Source organism: Camponotus vicinus, unplaced genomic scaffold (genome assembly GCF_025532165.1).
Source record: "Camponotus vicinus isolate PSW18456_S1 unplaced genomic scaffold, iyCamVici1.0 SCAF_5, whole genome shotgun sequence".
Taxonomy (NCBI): Eukaryota; Metazoa; Arthropoda; class Insecta; order Hymenoptera; family Formicidae; genus Camponotus; species Camponotus vicinus.
Genome location: NW_028141977.1, coordinates 9,665,075 through 9,682,710, shown reverse-complemented (window position 1 = coordinate 9,682,710; position 17,636 = coordinate 9,665,075). Strand labels below are relative to the sequence as shown.

Genomic DNA, 17,636 nt, shown 5'->3' with positions numbered 1-17,636 from the left:
TCGTACTCTTTCTAAAACATAAATCCCTTTAACGTTCTTTGCATGAAACGATCACAAAAATAGTAGTAGAAATCAATATAAGTCATATGTGCTTATCCACAAATGCAATTTCAGACGCAAATTATTTAGAATCGAAAAAAAACGATGTCAATCGTTAATGCAATGACTCCAACTGAATTATTTGCTCGAGTGAAAATTAGAGAATAAAGTATCAATATTCTATCTGTTTGCCTCAAATCAATTTTGTGTATACATTATACTCTCAAACTATCGCAATTTTTTTCGTTTAAAAATTCTCTCATTAATTTGATTATTTTTTCAAATCTTCGTTAAAGCAGCGAAGGACAGCGAAATAAGTTACGAATGCATTTCGCTCGCACTTTAAACGTTACATATTTTTTCAAAGAGAAGTGATGTAATAAACGAGGTTTTCGTGTTTCTCTCCCAAAGTAAAGGAAATAAGTAGCTTCAATCTTTAGAGGATAGCCATTTAATAACAATAATATATCATTAATACATCATTAACAGCACGCATCGGTTATATTCGTTCCATGTATTTGCGCCGACAAATTAATGCATTCGACTGTACCGCATAATTTCGCGCGGTGCAGACGCACTCAAAAGATCACTCTGTCGCTTACGTTCACTCGGCTTGCGTCGAAGATCCGTGCGTCTATATCGCATTCGCTTTAATGTAGGCCAATATACCTTCGCGAGAAAAGCCTCCTATTAAAATCCGTTCGCTGGGAGGTTCGATGAAAATGTCATTTTGTCTGAGCTAGACTTTATCTCCGCGTGACTTCGATAATTTGTCGAGCGTAAATTGCGTCGCGACAGGCAATGATTTAAAATGCATGAGCTTCGAAGGCTACGGCCCCCCCTTCCCACACGAGGGTCGCCCTCCTCTGCGATAACGATGTGCGATCTACTACGTACCTTTGAGCAATAATTAGAAACTGATATCCTCGCAAGCGCATATTACCCTGTAACACTTTGTCCTGCGTAGCCTTGAGGCGTGGAGGACGTCTCGTGACATTCCGTTACTCAGAAGCTGGGCCTTCGGCTCGAGCCAGGACAACGCATCATACTCCTCATCCACAATTATACCTCGATTCTCATGTTTTCATATATCTCGCGTTTGAATGAAAATTTCCCTACTTCCATTTTTATTCATTTAACAACAGCTTATCATTAATTTGTATTTTCATATCTCCAATATATAATTTTTAATGGTATGTTATAAACAATTTTAAGTATTTCTAAATATTTTAAATAGTTTTAAATAATTTTAAATACTTTTAAATAATAGCTAATCGCGAAAACTTGAATAATAATTGAAATTTCAATATATATATTGGAAAGTATTATCTCTCAATTAATCTCAAATAAATTTGAATAATGTTTTATTCATATCCGGCTAGATATTTTAGAATGTCAGTTAACAGCTGTTATTACGGATCTGACATTACATTCGAATTGGTTCGCGCGACTCTTTCTTTTTTCATCTGGCATAGGAGCGATTATACAATCGACAATCGATTTCGCAAATCCAAGACGAGATCTCGTATCCGGCACGCGCGCGCGAACAATCGGAGCCTGGCGGCTCGCGCGAGAAAGAGTGAAATCGGCGAGCGGGCTGCGGCGAGATTTCCGTCCGCGACGGTTCGGGCGATTCGCGGTGGCGGGGCAGATGCTGGATACTCTCAGGATCTCTTCGGGGCTCGACCGGTAGGACTCGACCGATTATCAAGAACGCGCCCAGCCACGCCATCGAGAACCAACTACGACGACCAAAACGGAGCATGCTCCTCTCTGGCAGACAGGCCGAAGGAGACCTGCCGTAAGGCACGCCATTCGGCAAAAGGTTTCGTGGAGGGAACGGGAGATACACACAGGGATAAAGGGAAAGAGAAAGCGAGAGAAAAATATGACGACGGCAGAGGTCGAGGAAGAGAGCTAGAGGGAAAGAAAAAGAAAGAAAGGGGAGAAGATAAAAAGAAAGAGAGAGAGAGAAAGAGAAAAGAGAGAAGAAAACCCGAGCAAAAGACAGAGATGCGGGATGCGCGGTTGGTAAGAAAAGGCAAACAAGAGGCAGGATAAAGCCCGTTGAACAGTGATGAGTTTCGTGGAAAGAGCCGACAGTCCGGGAAGAAAGAGAGACCTGCTTTAATCCCGAAACGAAGACCTTACCAAAAACTCTTCTCTCAGACTCTTTTTGTACAATATTCCCAGGCATTTCCTGGGAATTCCCGAGAGATACGGCAGCCTTTAGTTTTCGATTCTACCGAGTAGCAGGTCCGAATATCGAGTTCCGTGAATGAAACACATTCTCAAATTCAAGCTCTCTGAAAAGGAGCCCTTTTTAAGATTCTATAATGTGAGCTACCAGCGGTGGCAAAAAGGGGGAGACGAAAGCACATCATGGAACGCATCTTTCCTAAATCCAGTGCTTGAGGCAGAGGAATCAACAGACGTGTAGGAGAGGGAGCATAAAGACTTTATTTAAAAACTATTGCAAGATGAGATACACGTCTTGAAGTATCGATCAATTCATTCTACTATGCTATATCTTGCCAGTTTTACTGAAGAGCTCGTTAAATTCTATACAACCCTTCTACTATTGTCATGATCTTTTATCATGACTGTTAGCTATATACATTTGTATTTCTTTTTAATTTATTTATATCTTAAGAATATATATCTAACAGATAAAAATTGGAATAAAAATATAAATAATTTAAATATTAATCTTGAGCAAACAGCAGGAAATTTAAAGAATATCGATACATATTTTCAGAACCCTTTCGGGTGTGAAAGTACGCAATTTGACGCTTTTCGAGATACACTAATCCTAAATATATCTATTAAATACTTATAAAAGTAAGTAAAGTAATGACCAGGCGGCATAACAGAAAAACATGTGCCGCTTGTATTTCCTTTGTTTAAAATTTAACGAACGCGCAGGCCAAACCAGCGCATCTCCACGTAAGGCACTCCCCGGTAGTAATGTCGAGACGAGTCTCCTCTTCTTCCGGACAAATAAGTAACACGATACACGTATGTACATATATATCCGCGTCTCCATACATATCCGGTTTTATTATTTAATTCAGGAGGGAGAGGAAGCCAGAGAGACGCGAGATCCATGCGGGTGTATTGCACCTTTGTACGCGTCTCCTTATAAGAGATATGCACTCGAAACGCCAATGTTGCTTAATAATGTTTCTCACTAGCTGAAACTGTCATTAATATAATCTATATCTTTATATGTCAAATAAATCACACTACCTCTCGAACTTTATAATTCTGTCAAAATTTTGTACGCTCTCTTCTCATGTTATACAGGGTGTTTCTTAATAAGTGCGAAAAATTTTAAGAGATGATTCTTTGTCGAAAACTAAGGGAGGTTTTTCATATAAACATTAAAAAGTTCTAATAAAAAATTGAATAGGGGTTACTAGTTTTCATCCCCTTATAACAATACGGGAGGCTGAAAAAAATATTATTAAATAACCTTTTTACTACTAGAAAATATCCACCTAATTTCATTTCTTTAACTTGTTCCAAATTTGAGAAAAATATAAAAACCTAATTTTTTCCCCCATTTTTGGAGTGTAACTTCACAGGGAGGGATGTAGGAGTATGTTTATATGAAAAATCCCCCTTAATTTTCGACAAAGAATCATCTCCTAAAATTTTTCGCACTTATTAAGAAACACCCTATACAATTAAAATATTTACAATAAATCGACAATAATCCCATTATATAGCATTCTTTCAATTATCAATATATTAAATCAATTTTAATGTATTTTGATATCGAATAAATAGAATAAAACAAACTATTAATTTACAAAACAAACATAGTAATCGACAAATTAAATTTATTTAACTCTAAAAACCTTTAAACTTCATATTTTCTTTGTTGAATCATGACTTGCTTGTGAATGTATCAGGATAGACGATAGCAAACGTTTGACAATAGACACCTCACGAAGAAAGATCGTAGGAGAGATAGATATTATTTGATTCATATACATGTGGATAAAATGTAACATTTGATATACATTAATATATGTATATCTTTATAAAATGTGTGGGCATTAAAAAATGTGCAACTATTAAATTTTATCGATCAAGAATTTGCATCATGTATCGTATATGACGCACTACAATAAATTTTTTGTGTTATTACCATATAAAAAATAAAAATTATGCATATCATTACAGTTAATTAAATACAGATATTGTTTCTCTGAGGACTCTGCTATCTAAAACTATCTTGTTTCGCTGGCTGACTGAACATGTGTTCGAATGAATAATGGACACCCTTTGAGATGTATATTTTTTATCCTGTAACACCACGTATTTCATTATACAATTTAATATAACTTTATATAATTGAATTTTTATCAGAATTATTCCTTTAATCAAATCTAGTTAATCCTGTTAATAATAAAATATCGAGACGTCAAGGAAAATCATAGATACATTTTAATATCAATTTAATAATCATTCTTTTATCTTTTCAATATTTTTTAAATTACGAAAATTATTATTTTTTAAATAATTACATAAAAAATCACATCTGCATCCCAATCATTCGAGATTTCATCCTGTTTTCCCGATTGCGCAACGCGCCTTCGAAAAGGAGGGAATCACGCCGATTTGTCTATATTGACAATGAAATACGAGTGAAAAAAAAAATCGTCGCCTAGAAAGTCTGATCGCGCGAGGCGCGACGATTCCTCTCCTCGCGCTCGCTCTTCCCGCGGACAAATATGTAATGCGATATGCGCGCGTGTATACGTGAACCATGCCACGCCACGCGGAGTCGAGCGGAGCGAGTGTGTGCCCGGGAGTACAAAGGGGGCACGCCAATATAGTTTTAAAACGGAATCGAGCGAGAGCGCGAGTCGCGAGACGGGGGGCGCGGGAAGGCCGGAGGAGGCGAGCAAAAGCAAGTCCGAGCGAGTAACAGTGGGCGACCCTGCTGCCGGCTGCCGACAGCATTCCTATAACACAGCGCGACCCACACATCGGGCACAATACACGGTACTCATACCAACCGCATCAACCACACATACGTGCACGCGCACACACGCGAGCGCGCCACACGTACAGTATCGGACTGCGCGGCATCGCCGCCCTTGGGAACCGCGATAAGCTACGAGAGGACAGACGGATTCTCATGAATCGATTATACGCGTCGAATTGTGTCGAATTAAAATCAATAATTAAAATAATAAAAAAGGATAAAAAAGGAGAGTACTTGTATAGCACAAAACATTGTTGTAACATTACAGCAATATTGCCGCAATATTGCTGCAATGTTACAACAATGTTCTGGATGGGTACATTTCATTTTAAATATTGTTCTTACGTCGTCTTTGGGGTCTAATAACCGTGCATGCGAGGTATTTGCGTCGAAGGTCGACGTTGGGTTCGGCGAGGCGTGCGATTTCTCCTCCGACGAATCTTCGAAATTCGATAGAAACGAAATACAAAAAGTGTTCGAGGTTCTCTGCCGGATTGATCCACGCCTGGCGCAGGCGTGGAGAGCGAGAGAACCCGATGGCTTTCCATGGCGTTGGCCGTGCGCTAGGAAATTAGGCGGAATCTCTCCTCCAGCCGTTAGTCGGGCTCGAGTGAATTATACGCTGTCTCTCGACGATGCAGCATTCTCGGCTCGCCGCTATCCACGTGTGTGGGTGCGGTATCAATGTTTTTATAACGGCTAAAAGGAACTTTCCTTCACACGTATTCGGAGTCGAGTGACTTTCTTTTAGAAACGTCAAAATTGAGAAATAAATAAATAAATATCTAATGATGCAAGTAGAAAGATAAAAGCTACGCGTAATTTCCAGAGGCAGAATTTCAAGGGTTTATTTTTCGGGTGGACAATCAGGCCGACTCGTAATATTTCGTCAACGTCGAATCGAAATCGATTCTCGACTCGGGCTCGGCGAGCGTTTACGACGATCCTGTCAGCGCGGCGACGTAACACGACGCGTTGCGTCGCTCGACCGCTGTTGTGGGACGCCGTTGCAGCTTCGTGCATCCTCGTGACTGCTCGACTCGGCTATGTGCACCGTCCTCCCGTCGAGTATCAACGAACGAATAGCACATACAGACGCACACACACACACACACACACACACACACATGCATGCATATACGTGCACTCGACATATTGCTCTCTCTTTTCCTCTTTGTTTCTCCTTCTCCCCCTTCGTCCTCTCTCTCATTATTATATCTTTTTATACTTGCATCCCTGTTTAGTTTGTTTTACTCGCTTTTATACATGGCACTGCACAAATGCAATCTGCAGTTTTCCTTGCGGAGCCACGTGAATCGACGAGCTATTTTGTGGCGAACTGACACACGCTTTTAGCAGATTGTCAAACCTCTCTTCCCACGTGTATATATCTTTTTCATATAATTTTCCCGTATTTTATATCTCGCTTTCGCAATTATCTCTAATGCTCGTAGTTACCATAATTCTTGCTTATATCAAATGTTTACGTTTGTTATACAATTTTCCACCAGTCATATCAGAGATATAAATTAGCTCTTTGTAACGGTCTTAACGTTTTGCCGTAGTCTACGACTTGTCTTTCCTAGTTATTATCTTACCACCCACGCGCTGCTAATCGTATACCTTAATCAAATATGAGTGAACAACGACGCGTATATTGCGTTTCTAGAATTCCATTAATCGATCGCTTGTTAATTTCTTCTTCAAACAATTATTTCGGAAAACTTTGCAATCTTATAACGTTTAAAAAAATATATATATTTGTCTCTTTCTTTTCTTCGAGTCTCTCAAACGCGCACAAGGGAGAGAGAGAGAGAAAGAGAGAGAATGCAGCGACTCCGAATAATACAACGCTTTTGAGCGACGCGGAAGACCGATGATCGACCGGGGGTTAAAGCAGATCGTGGTTGCCAAGGCAACTCCCGTTCTCGATGGACCACTTCCGGTTTCGACGTCCCTCGTCGAATGTGGCCCGTGCCACACGAGGCGCCCTCGCCCTCGCCCGCGTCCACGTCCACGTCCGCCTCTCACCGCTTCCCGCTCATGGATCGGATCGGAGCAGCGCACGCGCTCGATAGCGCAGCCTCGAATGCGCTCTAGCCGCGACCGATTGGAAGGACGATGAGCCGCGTGAAAGGACATCCGGGAAACTGGAACGGGGAGAAACTCGGAGAGTGTCTAGTAGCGCGGCCGCCGCGCGTCACGAGGAGATCGATGGCACTCCGGGTATATCGCGAGATCGATCTGGATCTCGATCGTCCGCGAGATCGCGACGGATCTGCGCGAAAATCGCGGTCACCGGGATCCCCGGCGTGGGAAACGTTTGGACAACTTTGGGGCATGAAATGCCCCGTGTTTCCCCTCGCTCGCGGCGCTCGCGCCGTTTGACAGCAATGCATAACGAGGAAAAATATATTACTATGATGTAACACGCGGCGCGTTTGTGTCGGGCTCGCGACGTATGCACGTGCTTTACGTGCTTCGACTTTCTACTTTGCTCATTTGCGTATCGACACCACTTTTTTCACATTCCTCTTACAATATTCGAGATGGAACGAGATAAAGTATAATTTGTATAATGCACAATACACCCAAACAAATTTGCGGAATAAAATATTTATGGAATGTGCAAAGAAATATTTTGTTTACCACACATTTTCCTGTACAAATGTTTTGCGAGAGATTTCTTTCTTTTATCTTTTTTATTACAAGTATTGGAGAATTGATAAAAGAAGGAAGTAAATATTAACCGTGCGATAAAATTAATTTTAGAAATTATCAAAATGACGGAAATTTATAATTTCCAACGGATGTCCTGAATTTGCACGTATTAATTTCAATTATTTTAAATCAAATCTCATTTATATATAGGTTGTAAAGAAATTTAGCTCAACTAAAACTCAAATCTATATCGATCTGCAGCAATCCCGTTGTTTTAGATGCTCCGAATTTTTCAACGACTCGCTAAAATAACATTTGGCCGAGAAACGATTCGATAGTGTAAATATGGCACGGTCGATTCGAAACGTTTCGCATAGATAATTACAGGATATTAATAAATTGCATCATCATCGATCGAGCAATTTTTTAAGTATCAACAGCACAGATTCGCTGATATACTAACACTAAGAAACAGATTATTTTCCATTCGCGTATCATAGATAGGAGGTCTCGTTTCTCGCGGAGCGCAATCTGTTTGCGGAGAGCGCGTGGACGAGCGTGGCATAAGAAAATAGTCGCGTACATAAGCGCGCGCGCGGACAGAAAACGAGAGGGTGAAGAGGGAAAAAGGCAGAGGCAGATAGACAGATAAAGAGAGACAGAGAGAGAGGAGGGAGAAAAGAGGGGAACAAAAAGAAAGAGAGATCTCGAAGTTACCTGTTCGCACGCCAACGATAATGCAGTCGAGCACTCCGGGCCCCCGTGTCAACGATCGGCGAACGGCCACGAATCTCGACGTGTGTACGTCCGTCTAAATGTTCCTACCTGAGAACCTTACGCCACCCAGCTGCCCTCTCTCTCTCTCTCTCTCTCTTTCTCTCTCTCTCGCTCTCGGTTTCTCTCTCTCTCTTTCTCCCCCTTGCATTCCCGCGCGGAGTAAAGACACAACCAGATTGTGCTATCTCGAGGGGGCCGACCCCGCGTGTGCGTTCATTTTGCTTCTGGTCCGCAACCGTGAGACGAACGCTCTTCGCGACGTTGTAAAACGACGGCTCTTGCTGCCGCTCGCGAACGAGACGTGCATCTCGCGGTGCATCGGTTGTGGCGTGAAATTAGCGCGTCGCTCCAAAAATTCAGATCGACTTGCACTGGTTATTTGTCATGCAAACTTTTGTATATTTGTCAAATTTCAGGCACCGTCCAACCCCTCTGAGCCATTTTATTTCATTTTCATCAATCTATTATATCGATATTCTTAAACCAATGTAAACCTAACTAACATAATGTAAGCCATCGCAATGAAATAATATACTCTTTAAAAGTGAATCAGTGAAAATATCACTAATTTAAACAGTAAAATAAGATTTCACTGAGAATCAGTGAGTATTTTACTGATCTTCAGTGGAAACGCTTATTTTTTTGTTATTTTATCTTATATCTCACTGATTATGGTCAGTTAAAATAAAATTCACTGTAAAACCAGTAAATTTCACTGTAAAACCAGTAATCGCTAGTTCGTTCGTTTATCGCTACGATCGCTATCTCTCTCGTATTTAATTTTAGTCATAAGAATTATACAAAGTTTGCAAAGAGCGACATTTAAAATTAGAAGTATTATTTCGATTTAATTTCTGATACAATCTCAATAGAGAGGCTTCAGATATTAAATCGATCTTTATAAGTCGGACAAATAAATGTCTGGCGACTTAATGAAAATTATTCGTTCGTTATCTATTTAAAATAACAAGTTCAATATGCATGTAATATATAAATAAAATAAAATTTTTAATATAATAAATATTTAGTAAATATAAATAAAATTTTTAATTTTATATGAAATAGATAGAGAGATGAATTGTAGTTTAATATTACTGACAATAACGAAAGAAATATTACTGATATTGAGAAATATTACTGATTGAAACAGTCAAAATTATTAACTGATTCTTTCAATAAAATATCACTGATTTACAGTGCTGTACTTATAACTGCTGTAATCAGCGACTATTTACTGTTTTTCAGTGATAATACACTGATTTATTTTTAGAGAGTAACTGATAATTTGCATCGCTTATTATATTATAAAAAATTTGCAAGAATTTAGTACTATTATTCCAAATACGATTCATTGGTATACTTTTAAAAATGACTACCCCACTACAAATCTTCTTAGGTCCTTACTTTAGAAACCTCTGTTCCAACAGCGGGTTTACCAACCCGGGTAATAGCCCGACCCGATTGTCCCGAACTTTGATCTGGGAAATGTGGTCGTATCGTGGTTATATCGACGATCTTGCTTCCGATTGTCCCCGTTAAGGAAAAGGCGGGGGAGATTCGCCGGCGTGCGCCGCGAGAAATCAGAGTTCGCCATTAAAGCGTCACGTCGTGAAATAATGCGCGACCTAAACACAAACGAGGCGGTTACACCCACCGCGAGGCTAAAGCCACCGCGCGCACGGAGAAAGCAAAAGGAATTTCGCAGCCGCGATATCTCTCACCGCGGCATTATTTTCCCTTCACCGTGCCACCTGCCGTTCTCCGACATTGCGCCGCGATTTTCAGAGGCGCAACGAGAGATCGGGACGCGGAAAGAGGAAGACAGACGAGCGTAAAGGGAAAGGTTTTTATTAGGAATCGCGGGATCCTCTCTAAAACGCTCCATCATATCAATAATCGTAAACGAATAAAAGTAAAAGTTACACAAATAAGTAAAATTCGCGTTAAATAGAAAATGGAGAGCAATGGGTAGAAAAAGTAATCGAATAATTGTATTCGAGTCGGTAAAAGTGAAATAACAATTCCAATTACTATCATCGAGGAATCGAAAAGATTGCGCTCGATACTATCGAGAGTGGAGGAATCGCGAGTGTCTCTCATCTGACAGACCGGGAGAGATCGAGGCAGAGAAAGAGACAGAGAGAGAGAGAGAGAGAGAGAAAGAGATGGAAAGCTGTACGCGCACGTTGGCGGCGGCCGCTTATTCATACATCTACCACATCTTCATTAGAGAAGCGCACACGAAGCCGCGGATGATTTTGCAGGATCTGCTTTCTGGCCTCCGATGGACCGGTATACGCGCACCCGACCGACCATCGACTTCCCCCATACACCACGTATATTTATATTCACGCGTACACATACTCGTACGCATACGTGCGTGCACGAGCATACTTAACATACGCGCGAGAGCGGCCAATTCCCACCGTGTCGCCGCGACGGGGTGTAAGTTCCTCTCTCGACGATGTGTTCTGTAATACGTATAGGTGGACGCGCACACGTACGCGTCCACGTATATAGAATTGCCGCTCGTTGCGCGAGTTCGTTCGTCCGTACGTTCCTTGCCTCGAGACCGCTTCAGGTTGTCCGGTTGTGTGCGCGGCCAGGGCTCCCACCAGCGCGAGCGCGCGACCTAGCCTTCTTACCCGCCCACCTACTCTATCGAGCAATCCACAAATGCATTCTTTCCTTCTTCCCTTCTGTCTCTCTCTCGTCCCGACACGGCCGCCGTCTCTCTCCTTCCCATCGCAACGTCTCTCCGACTAGGCAGCGTATGCATCGCGCGGTCTCCTCTTCTCTTCTCTTCGTCCTCCTCTCGTCCTCTCTTTTTTTCTTCCACGCTCTCTGCCTTTCCTCTTTCCTCCCCCTGCCCTCTCCTTCCTCTCGCTTCTCCCCCCCCGCATCCTCCCTCCCCGTCTGTTCTCCGTTCCGTCTCTTCTCACCGTATCTCTACGTCGAGTTTTAAAGAGTGTCGTGAAGCCAGAGTACGAGACGGGACAGTCGGAGCCGGGCCACGTAACTATATATGTATGCGTGTGTGTGTGTGTGCGCCTTTCTTGTACACACAGGCTACAGATGCACCTCGTGATATACGTTTATGTTCGCGCGGGTGCGGGCGCATGCTCGCGTGTATGCATACACGTACGTGTTCGAGGCATGGACCGGAGAAGTAGAGCCTCTCTGCTTCTCCGTCGTTCTCTCGTTCCTTCCTTGTCGTAAACCCCCTTGTGTCTCGGTTTCTCCTTCGCCTCTCGCCTTGTTCACCCTCTCTTTCTGTCTTCCCCCCTCTACCCGTCCTCTCTCTCTCTCTCTCTCTCTCTCTCTCTCTCTCTCTCTCTCTCTCTCTCTTCGACCCGCAAGAGCCCTTCCTCCCACTCGTCTTGGCCGAACGATCGGCGTTTCAACGTTAGACCTTACATGCTTGGCATACCTGTAAACGAGCGCGTAAGTCCACTCAATATACATACCGATGAGCGGAGAAATCTGTCCGAAAACCTGTCACGAGTTGTCCTTACGAGTGTTGTGAGATAGACGCTGAGAGATGCGACGGAAAAATGTTTCCCTCTCCGTGTTTATTGGTAGCTCTTGGGCGATGATCATCCTAGTCGTCGTCCTGAAAGCTGTGATGTCAATCAGAATGGCATTCCAGTCTCTAAACATCGATTATATATAAAGATTATCCCCTCGATATACTGCAGATATAGATTCTAGAATTAACTTTATATTAATTACTTTATACAAGTAAGAATATATCTCTACTAATTAAATTTTAGAGTGCAATTAAATGAAAAATATTGATGTCATTTAAAGTAAACTTTTGTGCCAAAAAAGATACATGTTTACTCTTGCAGGTTTTATCGTTAAAAAAATCTACTCACACACATGTTTAAAAAAGATGTAACAAAATATTATAATTTATAAAAAGTATATCATATTTTTAATTAAATTTCTGTGCATTAAATAAAGTTAATACATCTCTTTATCATTATTTAATGAAAAATATTTAAGATATTTAATAAATTATATATATATATGTATTGTATAAAATGTGCAACATATTTATATTATATCCAATCTGTTATCGTACATCTCGTCGCGATGAAATTTAATAAAAAAATAATGAATAATTCTCTAAGATCTCCTAAATTGTCCTAGCATGTTAAGTTCCTAAATTTGAGCACCCTCGAGTGAGTAATTATATGTGATTGTATTATAATATATAAGGGGGAATCTCTCGTGGATCAGTTTTCACTGTAGCGTCTGTCAAGGCCACGTTGATTCCGTAATCATGAATCATCTTACTCCATGTGTGCCTATTGTTCAGGGATTGTGTTATAAGCGTACAATCGAGATATCGCTCCCCCTTGTATATACCGAGGTCTCTTACAAACCGTCTATAATAATATCAAAATTCGCGGGGACAGTCCACAAAAAAATGTAACAAAGGTAATCTCGATTTTTAAGGATTTTTAGTATTTTTAATATCGATAAATGTATAAAATATTTGAGAAAACACTCTACGCGTGTAGATTTTCTTGTATCACATCATGGGACCCGACTATCCCTCCATTCGATCCCGGCACCCCTAAAAAATACTCCCATCCGCCATGTTTCATCGTATACTTAACAAGCTATTCCCGCGGCTCGGGAATCTCTCTGTCTCTCTCTCTTTCTCTCTCGTGCACGTTATGTATTCTACGTATGCAAACACGGGTTTCGCCACATTCCGCCCATCCTCGAGCACTCCTTATCGATAGTTTTCTAGACCGAGCCGCGATAGAGGCGAGCATGTACCGGTCCGAGGAAGGTAAGGCTCCTCGGATCGCGATGATCGCGCGAGGGTTACCTCGCCATCGGCTCGGAACGTCACTTACGGGCTGCGTGCATAATATATGCTGCTATTCGGCATTCACGGTGGTAAATATCGCGCCGTAATATCCGCGGATTCCCGGCGTGCCGTGCGGAGGAGTCGTGTATGATGAAGCGGATGAGCATCGCGCGCACGCACGGCCGGGGACAACGAATGGATGATGAGACATCGCGGGAACGCAGCGCGTTTACGATTCTACAAATAATCCTCGCGTCCGCAAGCCATTTTTCTCGCTCGCGCCCTTCGCCGCAGGATACTCCCCGGGAGGAGGATGATTCTCGCAAGGAAAATCGCGAGAATGACAATCTCCTTTTCGCGTCTCGTTCATATAGTTCCCTGTAGTTGGACGAGGAACACGTAAAGTCTGATACCAGCGGAGAGAACGACGTAAGGTAGGTCACTTATACGGCCTGCGTCGAGTATAGTCGTTCGGTTTTATGGGAATACGCTGATAATTATGCAATGAGTAACAGACTGGAAAACCGCGTCCGATACGTCGCCGCTTTCATGACGAAGTCGATTTTTATCGAAGAACCTTGTTAGAAGAGGTCTCTTCCACATCGCGCATGTGAGTAATTTTAATGCATATTTGAAGGTAATTATAATTACGAAGCTAAATCCTCGAGTAAAGGATACGAGATTTTTCAATTCTAGCATCCTGAGCAAAATAAATTTATTTTCTTTTAAATGTCTATTTATTTCTTATACTTTCACATGTGAATAACTTTTGTACATATCTAAAGAAATAGTTTAAATATATCTCAAAAAAATCTTTTTACGAAATTTAATACTCTTTTTGATGGTGTCATCAAAAAAATTTGTTGTTAAATGATCAATTATTATCTTAATACAATTTCTCAAATGCCATGTATCCATTGCACACGGTTTGGCAATGCGAGTAATGGCTGCGTACCTAAGTACCTACCTTCTCGTACGGTCAAATTCCTTGCTTGCATTCTGACGTGACTCGCTACGTTCGGTCTCAGGTCGCCTTGGCGCTATTCCCGACACGTCATTGATCTTTTCCGTGGTACGAAAGTGCTTCGCAACATCCAATCGCTATAACACATATATTATTGTTGAACAATAAATTATCTTAGATTATATGTGATTAATATTTTAATTATTCAAATCTCAATTTCGATAAAATAGTATCAATTAGAAAATATCGTAATTATCTATTAACATGTGTAATCTCTTATCTTACATATAATATCGAGAGTTTCATCTCACATAGGGATGCAAGCCCGAAATAGCAACTTTACGAGGACGAGAAAAATATTTTCAAATTTGAATTTTATACATAAAAATGCAATTTTTACATATTTTAGTTAAAAAAGCAGGAATATTAATATTTCATTTAATATCTCATTTTTCCCCCAAAAAAATATATATAATATCTTAATATCTGATTTTTTAAAAATTTAATATATTCTTTTGTTATGAAATCCTCTCGATATATTATACTTATACATATATAAGATAGCCTTCATAATAAAAAAATCTCATTTAAAGTCAAAGTAGTGTTTATGGCATTAACATACGTTTATAATATTCAAAAAGATTTTTCTAAATATTAATATCTTAATAATTGACACTGCAAGTTTACAATAAGTTTTACATGAAAAGCGTAATCGTAAGAGGTTTTCTCTATAAAAAAAAATTCAGATAAATTAAAGAATTTGCACATTTTATGCAAAACGCATCGGCTTAACATATACGTGGTGTTTATAAAGTTTTATATATAATTATACTAAAAGTTATAAACATTAGGGCTAGTTTATAAACATTTTTCACATCGTCATATATATATATATATACACATAAGGATTCCCTTGTCCAAGGGTTAATATTACACATTTCACAATAACTACTATAACCGATATTTCAATACCCACTCCTCGCGTTATTAATACTTGCCCGACAACTCCGGCCTGGCTTTTCTCTCGTAATTCCGATCAGCAGCTTAAACTACATGCCTAGTTGAGTAAAAACAACTTCGCCTAAAATAAAGTCTCGGATTATAACGTCTCATGCTATACTATATATCATCTTTTTGCACCGATATCTTTGTATTTATGTATTTTTTACAAGTATTATAACCAACAGCGACTTGCTGTATGATATCAAAACTATGAGATTTCAAGTTTTAAAATTATTATTGTTTATCGTATCAGCAAAAAAAGATTCTAAGGAATATAGATTATATAATTTCTTCAACTTTATTAAAAAAAAAAAAAAAATTGACATACATTTATAATTTTTTGCGACACAGAATTTCATGAATTTATATAATCTAATCATATGGATAATTCAATCGAGAGAGAAAAGCCAGTGCTCTAATTATCTTTCTCTCTCCCTTATTTAAAATTGCGAGTCCCATGAGGTCCCATGGCACTCATATTTGGCAAAAATGGTGCGTGTCATTAGCATATTAGCAGCTTCTTTGTCAACGTTGTTCAGCTAAACGTTGCTTGATTTTAATAGACCTGTCGACGAGACTCGCTCGAGCGGAGCCAGTCGCAAATTGGCGGATCTCGGTGACGCACGCCCGGTATTCTCTTCGTCCTTACCACTTAACGTAACGTGGTTCTCTCGCCCGTGGTTCGGTTGGAGATCAGCCGCTCGGCGTCAGACTGGGGACGTCAGCGACCCCGCTTCCTCGACCTCCGCCTAAGCGAGAGAGCCACCTACACGGCTCTCACACCTACTCGGAGCACTTACATGTCCGTTCGGCCGGCGGGGGAGCGTGATCTCCACATGGACAAACCGCACGGAGACCACTGGCTAACGGGCCGAGCAAGCCGAGCGCGCCTGTCGGCAACGCGCCACTACACGCGTCAACGCTTGCGCACTCGATAGCACGCGGTAAATATTATGTGTACGCAGGTATATGTAACTTACAACAAAAAGTTACGCGTACAAAAATATGTTTATTTATTTTAAATATATTTATTTCCTAAAATTTACTATTATTCCTTTGCAAAAATACTACTATTATTCCTACTATTATTCCTTTGCAAAAATCCTATTATTAAAATCTACTATTATTCCTTTGCAAAAATATCAAAAGAGAAATTATGCTTTTAATTATCCGTAATATTTCTAATTAAATTTTACATTCAAATATAATTCACTTCAAATTAATTGAAAAATAGAATATACGATTCTCCTCTTTATTTGATGAATACTCTCTTATTTTGAACTGTCAATTTTAGTATTTCAACATTTTCGTACAAAGACATAATTGATTATATATATGTTTGCATAGACGTAAATTTTTGCTACGATATTTTGCCGTGCGAAAGACGATAAACGTGAATCTCGATGCTTTCGCATACATAGACCATTGTCAAGGCACATTCGCCGTGTTCGCATACTCGAATCAACGGTGTATATCAGTCGGGCATTTATCCAAGTACTAGTGTGTTCCTAGAGAGAATCGTTATAGTCCAACTTGCGTCCGCTTATCGCCCAAGTGTGCTCGACGCGTATAGGCAAATTCATGACATTACAACGGGCGTGATGCAAATGTAGCTTATAGTAGTTTTAGCTTGTACATTTATATATCTCATATATCTTTCATACCGTCTGTGAATTATTAATTGTATCCGAAATGTTTCTTGTCAGGAATCTAATACATAGTTAATCGAACAAATTTCTAGTTACTGGCATTCGACAAATTTTAAACGTTTAAAAAATTGTATCATGAATAAACAATTTTCGGAAGAATAAATAATTTTTCAAAGCTATCAATTTATATATATATATATTTTTTTTTTATGAGATTCTTTTCAATGTTCTCTGGGAGGATGTGTGTGTATGTGTAACTGTCATTTATATCACGGTTGAATGAAAAAATATCGTAAGATACATCATTTTCTGAAATACTTTACGCGTAGGTGGAGTCTGCAAATACAAGATAGACGAGTGGAAAATTCAGCGTGCTCTCGAAAAGTAAAAAAAAAAGATATTAGAATCTCGCATGGTATCTTTGAACATGCAGATTATTTTGAATATAAAATTAGTGCTTTTAAACATACAGCAAGTCTTCATAGGTATGACATATGCATTCGATCGTATTTATACACAAGTACCTCTTAGCGCAAGTATATGTACTCACCGATGTTTATTTCATATTTTGCCGAACCACTCATAAAATGAAACACACGAATATCGAATTCGTATTCGAACTACTCGCTCACAAGAGTCGTTTCAGATTGCAAATATTTCGCAACAAAACGATGTACGAGATATCCGCGCGGAAGGTTCTAACAATTCATATTTTCC

General features: G+C 40.0%; 1 long non-coding RNA gene across 2 annotated transcripts; it reads right to left on the bottom strand.

Moving 5' to 3' along the window:
* Positions 1-237: 237 nt before the first annotated feature.
* On the bottom strand, positions 238-16,395 carry LOC145972559 (uncharacterized). Of its 2 annotated transcripts, none has more exons than XR_014439205.1 (4): positions 15,920-16,393; positions 14,272-14,405; positions 11,944-12,128; positions 238-4,353 (listed from the first exon to the last, which is right to left on the bottom strand). It is a non-coding gene; the product is annotated as an uncharacterized LOC145972559 (long non-coding RNA). The 2 variants fall into 2 exon arrangements; XR_014439206.1 differs by lacking the exon at positions 238-4,353 and adding an exon at positions 9,421-10,101 and having other exon boundaries at positions 15,920-16,395.
* Between the last annotated feature and the right edge of the window lie 1,241 nt (positions 16,396-17,636).